At 39.1% G+C, this 6,571-nt stretch overlaps 1 long non-coding RNA gene across 1 annotated transcript; it reads left to right on the plus strand.

Moving 5' to 3' along the window:
• The first annotated feature begins 386 nt into the window (after positions 1 to 386).
• On the plus strand, positions 387 to 2,967 carry LOC111842279 (uncharacterized). Its single transcript, XR_002837876.2, has 3 exons — positions 387 to 573; positions 1,686 to 1,773; positions 2,788 to 2,967. It is a non-coding gene; the product is annotated as an uncharacterized lncRNA (long non-coding RNA).
• The last annotated feature ends 3,604 nt before the right edge of the window (positions 2,968 to 6,571 follow it).

Below are 6,571 nucleotides of genomic sequence, written 5' to 3' on the forward strand. Positions count from 1 at the left end.
GGCATGCAAACTGGGGGAGGCGTGTCACTCTCTGGGTTAGAACATGTGACTGTCATCGGAAGGCATTCAGCTGAATTCCCATGGTCAGCAGAGTGATCTCACCGTTGACCAAGGACTTTAAACCTAATTGCTAACAGGAACTGGCTGTCCATGCTTTCTTAATTGTGTGTTGCTTTGGATAAAAGTATCTGGCAAAATTGTAAATGTGAAGTAAATGTGAAGTAAATGTAAATGCATACTTCTCTTGCAAAGAATGGAAGTTGCCCTGTTCTGAGACATTTCAACAAAACTGCAGCATTGCTGTTGACTTAGTGTGTACTATAATTTCTGTTTAAAAAGCATGTACAGGCACCTTGCAAAAATACTGTATTCTGCCCTAGCTCTTACTAACAGGAGCAACAGTACTAATCTTGGGACTTAGGGTGACACAACAGGCTGTTGGAAAGTTTTAAATATGCTATTGAATCAAGCTAAACTGTGGTTTCCTGTTATACAGGGGTCCTGAACTATCATAAAAACAGCTTTTGGAAAAAACTGCTGTCGGAAAAAGCCATGACGTTTCTAACCCTTCAGGTGAGTAACTAATTTGGAGACTTAGGTGACAGAACAGGCCATTCGAAAGTATGAAATATACTATTAAATCGAGCTAAACTGTGTAGTTTACATATGCTATATTTTCCAATGCCACCTATTTGCCAATAGCACCGTATTGACTTGATTATAAGATTACCCCGAGTATAAGATGAACCTCCGCTTTTCAGGAACTATTTTTGGGAAAAAAATTTTAGAATATCAAATATTACCTTTAAAAAGCAAAACAATTTTATTTGACAACAAAATATAAGAAGTTAACCAGCAATCAGATTACAATTAAGTGCATCACACAGCAAACATTCCCGAAAACAAATGTATTATTTTTTTGGGGGGGGGGAGGGGGGGCGCAGTATGTTTTCAATGCAGCACAGGTTGTGCTATATTAATAAATGATATGACAGCTATTTTAAAATAGCTGTTACTAACTTTATTAGCAGCCACTATCAGTTTAATAGCAGCAGCAGCACAGCCAGGGAAGTCAGCAAATTACAGGACAGTCAGGGACACGCACTAAATAGAATTTAGTGATGACACACCACAGCACACCAGAACAGAATGTGCCCTCTGCATTTAACCCATATGTGATGTCATGACATACTGTAGCAGGGGGCAGCTAATTCAGCACCCAGGGAGCAGTGCTTGGGGGCGGTACCTCAGTGGTGCCTTGCTGGTCGGGGATTTGAACCTACGCTCCTTTAACTACAAGTGTGCTTTCCTAACCATTAAGCCACCACTGCCCACTGTCATTGTCTGTGACATTGTCAGGGTAGCCAATTGTCACACATCTGGCATGACACGCTTCTTGACTCACACTCATGTGAGAAATCTTACAGAAAATCTATAATACTGTAAGTCAAAACACTCAAACCCTTGCACACCATGCAGTGGCCTCATGATGTGGAAGGGTTTACTTCATTAATCTGTTTGCTTCTTCCATTATTCACTGAGGCAGCAGGGGGAACAATAGCAGTCAGAAAACATTACATGCCTTTGTCAATTCAACTAAAATATGTGTAGTGTTAATGCACCAGCAATTCACAACAGAGCTAATTAGATAACTTATAACTTACTTTTTTTTCTTTTTCTCCCAGAGAACAGAATGGATTTGCAGTGATTTCAGGTCTTTCAGTGAATCAGGTCCATACTTCAGATACAGTCAGCAGCCATTTTATTAAACAGGTAATCATACTGGACAAAGGGGCACTTCATTGTGCTTTAGATAGTCCCTGGAATATGTGGAGAAGATCAGTCATATGTACCCTGCAGGCTCAGTTTCGAAACCTAAGCATGGCCATTACAGACAGGCTTGTTTGGCTGGATGCCCTTATAGCCTAAGTTCTCCTGAAGTAAACTCCCATTTCTGACAATAGTAAAAGGTTTCTTAATTAGGTTTAAGCTTTATACTGGTAATGCTGTTAGAATAAGTCCTCAGACTGAGGGTTACGTAAGCAAACCGCTATTTACATCTAAAGCATAAGGTCTACATTGAATTTTATGCAATAACTTGAAGTTCATTAATGAGTCCTGGCTGAGCAGAAGGGGATGAGAAATTCACCCAATCAATTGGATTTAACCACACCTCATATTCTTGGATAATTGCCTTATTCATATTTAATTATATAAAAATGCAGATGGCTGTTAATATGTGGGACTTCATTAAAGCAATTAAAGTTAATTGACTGAAAGTGAAAACAATATGGGAATAAAGAAATTCCTGACATATCTCCTATGTCATTGAAACAGAACTGGAACTGGAACTGAATCTCCTGTCAGAAGGCACTGACAGCACATTATCACCGAGACATTTTTAGTTTTCGGTCATTACCTTTAGTTTTTTTTTCTCCTACAATATCAGAGTGTCTCTTTATGGAATGGAGTGGGTCTCATTTTTGGGTTCCTGATGGTGGAATGAGCTGCCAAACCACATCCGGCCATCGGACTCCCTCTCAACCTTAAAGAAACCTGATTAAAGGCTCAGGATTCGTTTCAATTTGTTATTTTGTGTTTATTTTTTTTGTGCCACTTAACCAATACAGGCTCTTGGTGTGTCTGAAGCATATCCTGAAAATAGGGGGCACTAAGCAGGGGTACCCTGGGTAGTATGGCAATCTATATCGGGCAACACACTCTAAATCTTATATTAAGGGCAATTCAGAGACATTCTATTCACCTCATCACATTTTTGTACTACAGGAGGAAGCCAGAGTACCAAGACGAAACCAGACCAACAATAAAACATGCAAAATACATGTGGAAGTCCATCTCACCACCCTGGAGCAGCTACCGCCTTCGCCACTGCACAGCTATCGCTATTTAGATGTTTAAGTGAAACTGAAACTGAACTCAGTTTTTTTCTATTAATTTGATTTAACAGTAAAGGATATAGAAGAAGCTCATATTTGTTCTACTGCAAAGTATATTGTAACCAACAAGTCAGACTAGAATGAAATAAAATTCACACCAGTAAACCAGTAAAGATAAATGGTGTTTGTGGAAGCCAGATTGTTTTCTTATTTAACATGCTGAACTGAAGCTTATTTAAAATAATTATCCAATGATATCAGAGAGAAATATGCAGTGATAAACTTCTCAATCTGGTGTATGTTTCTGTTTTGTCTCAAGGTCTTGTCCAGCTATAACACTGATCAGGCACATCCATAGGCCTCTAGCTCTTAGTATGTTACTTGTTTGGCAACTTAGTAACCACAGCGGTGTAACAAATCATATTTGACAACAAACCTTGAGTTACAATATAAAGATGGGAAAGCATTTCCTCAAACAGTACTTTCTATATGTAAATATCATTTGAAAAAGCTCTGTATTTCTGACAAGGTTATGTTCATAATAAGACAGCACTCACTCACTTATCTATTCAAATACTGTCTGTCATGGAAGTGCAGCACTCAGTGAGTAAAATGTTCAATCACAAAGAAACATTTTCTTCACAACCTGCCCAATCCACAGACCAGATTTTGGTCTTTATCTGCTTGCATCCGCTCGTGATATACTAAAAATGAAAAAAAAAAGATTATTATTATTATTATTATTTTATTTTCCACTGAATATACAAGAGAGACAGACAGCAGTACCCTTGAGGTGATCATTTATTTTTAAATGTTTAAAGTTGTTAAGGTTAATAATCTAGGTAGTAACTGTGTATTTACTCTAGATAACTAATTAATTAACCAACTAAACTAATTAAGTAATTAACTTAAATGAAGTATTGATTACCGAAACATGGTAATCAAACATTGGTGTATTAGATAGTTACTGCAAATACTGGTGTGACTTTAGGAGAGGTTTAGACGCAGCTTCCACACTTGTACAGATATTATATCATTACAAAGAATGTGGTGGGGATCTGTACACTGAACGATCTATGCTTTATTCAAAACACATGTATTCAAAACACATTTTTTTTTGTTAACTCAGAGAAAGCCTTAAGTCGAAAACCAAAGTGGGACAAAGACACAGCCAAAATCATAATCCAAGAATCTAAGTCAGGAGGCAGAGTTAAAGGGTCAGTATATATGGGTAGATCAGAATAGAAATAAGATTGCTAGAATCCTGCTTGGTAAGGAGCAAACGCACAATACCTTGCACCAAAGAAACCTGACTAACACACCAGGCAATTACTTACAGCTGCTGAGTACTCTAATTTATACACACATAAACAGCGTTAATTGAATAATTTTTTTTAGGAGAAATGAAGCATTGTTTCCTTGAGCTGAAAGGGTACCAACAAATTTGTCCTTGTCTGTATATATGTGTATGTAAATATACAGTATATAATATACACACACACACACACACACACACACAACAAATCACAGAACCAGAGCCAGCCCATATATTCCCAATACCCAGTTAATGTTGTTTGGGCAGTTAAAAGCTATTGTATAATGTACACCTGCATGCATTTAGTATGTGATAGAGTAAACCGATAACATTGTGAAAAGAAATGATCTGTTGTTTATTTTACAAAGATATGCTAAAATAGTATGGACAGATGTGTTGGCACCCCTAAAGAGACCATTTATTGTTGCATTATAGTCTTGCATTATATATTAAGTGTTTAACCTTAATTAGTATTCCAGGTGCCTTCAGCTTTTCACCAACCATTCAGCCTATTTAAAGCGAAAGAACATTGTTTGGTATCACTGTGTCACCACACTGAACACGGACCAGAGAAAGCAAAGGAGAGAGTTGTCTGAGGAACTCAGAAAGAAGATTATAGATAAACTTAGATAAAGCTAAAGGCTATAAGACCATGTCCAAGCAGCTTCATGTTCATGTGACCACAGCTGCCAATATTATTAAGAAGTATAAGGTTCATGGGTCTGTGGCCAACCTCCTAGGATGTGGAGCAAGAGCAAATGCAACCCCAGGTTGATCAGAAGGATAGTGTGGATGGTAGAAAAAGAGCCAAGGAAACCATCCAAAACCATTCAAGCTGAGCTCCAAGGTCAAGGTACATCACTTTCTGATCACACCATCCATCACATTTTGAACAGTAATGGGCTCCATGGAAGAAGACCCTGGAGGACTCCATTATTGACAGAAAAACATAAAATAGCCAGAGTGGAATTCGCCAAAATGCATGTTGACATGCTCCAAAGTTTCAGGGAGAATGTCCTTTGGACTGATGAGACAAAACTGGACCTTTTTGGCTAGTCACATAAATTCTATGTTTACAAAAGGAAAAATTAAGCTTTAAAAGAAAAGAACACCATATCTACTGTGAAACAATGAGGGGTTTTGGTTTTGTTTTGGGGCTGCTTTGCTGCATCTGGCACAGGGAACCTTGAATCTGTGCAGAACACAATGAAGTCTCAAGACTACCAAGGCATTCTGGAGCGAAACATACTGGCCAGTGTCAGAAAGCTCAGCCTCAGTCGCAGATCATGGGTCCTGCAACAGTATAATGACCAAAACATACAGCTAAAAGCATTCAAGAATGGCTGAGTAAAAAACATTGTGCTATTCTTAAATGGCCCTCCATGAGCCCAGATCTCAATCCTATTGAACATTCATGGAAAGATCTGAAAAATGCAGTGTGGAGATGCCACCCTTCAAACCTGAGACAGCTTGAGCAGTTTGCTCAGCAAGAGTGGGCCAAACTACCTGTTGGCAAATGCAGATATCTCATTGTGAAGTACAGAGATCGCTTGTTGGCAGTGATTGCTGCAAGCTGAAGGTGGTGCCACAAAATATTAAATTACGGGTACCATCTTTTTTGTCTGTGCCGTTTTCATTTGTTTAATTATATGAAATATTCAGCTGAATCAATAATCAAAAACAAGAGCTGATTTGTGTTAAATATGGAATAAACAACACAGGATGCCATTAAATTTTTGTCAGTTTCAAATTATTTCAGAGAGTTGTGTTTTTTTATGGAAGGGTACCAACAAATTTGTCCACACCTGCACTCCATCAATGAGAAGCAAGGAAGTGCCAGGCTGGAGTTTGCAAGAAAAGTACGTTCCTGGTCCTATGTGTCTGACTTCATTACTAACCTTCTGACGTCCCAGGGTAATACTGTTGTCATGGCAATATTTGACCACTTTTCTAAATGGTGTCAGTTAGTACCCCTGCCAAGCGACCAAACTGTTTGGGAAACAGGCAAATTCTTATTCCAGTGGGTCTTCAGGTGCTGTGATATACCTGACAATACTGTACCAGACTGGGGGCCCCAGCTTACACAAGTGTTACGGGCCTTTAAGTGCCCAGCTTAACATCCCTATCAGCCTCTCTTCCAGCTATCACCCACAGACCAATGGCCTGACTGAACAGACAAACCAGGAAGTGGTTAAGACCCTCCTTATCCCATGTTCCTCAAAACCCACCGACTGGGCTCACCACCTCCCCTGAGCGGAGTACGCTCAGAACTCTCTGGCCCAATGGTCTCACCACTTATTGACCTTCCAATGTGTGTTGGGTTATCAAGCCCTCTTTCCCCTTGGCACTTCCAACCAGT

The sequence above is a fragment of the Paramormyrops kingsleyae genome, chromosome 6 (genome assembly GCF_048594095.1).
Source record: "Paramormyrops kingsleyae isolate MSU_618 chromosome 6, PKINGS_0.4, whole genome shotgun sequence".
Classification (NCBI taxonomy): Eukaryota; Metazoa; Chordata; class Actinopteri; order Osteoglossiformes; family Mormyridae; genus Paramormyrops; species Paramormyrops kingsleyae.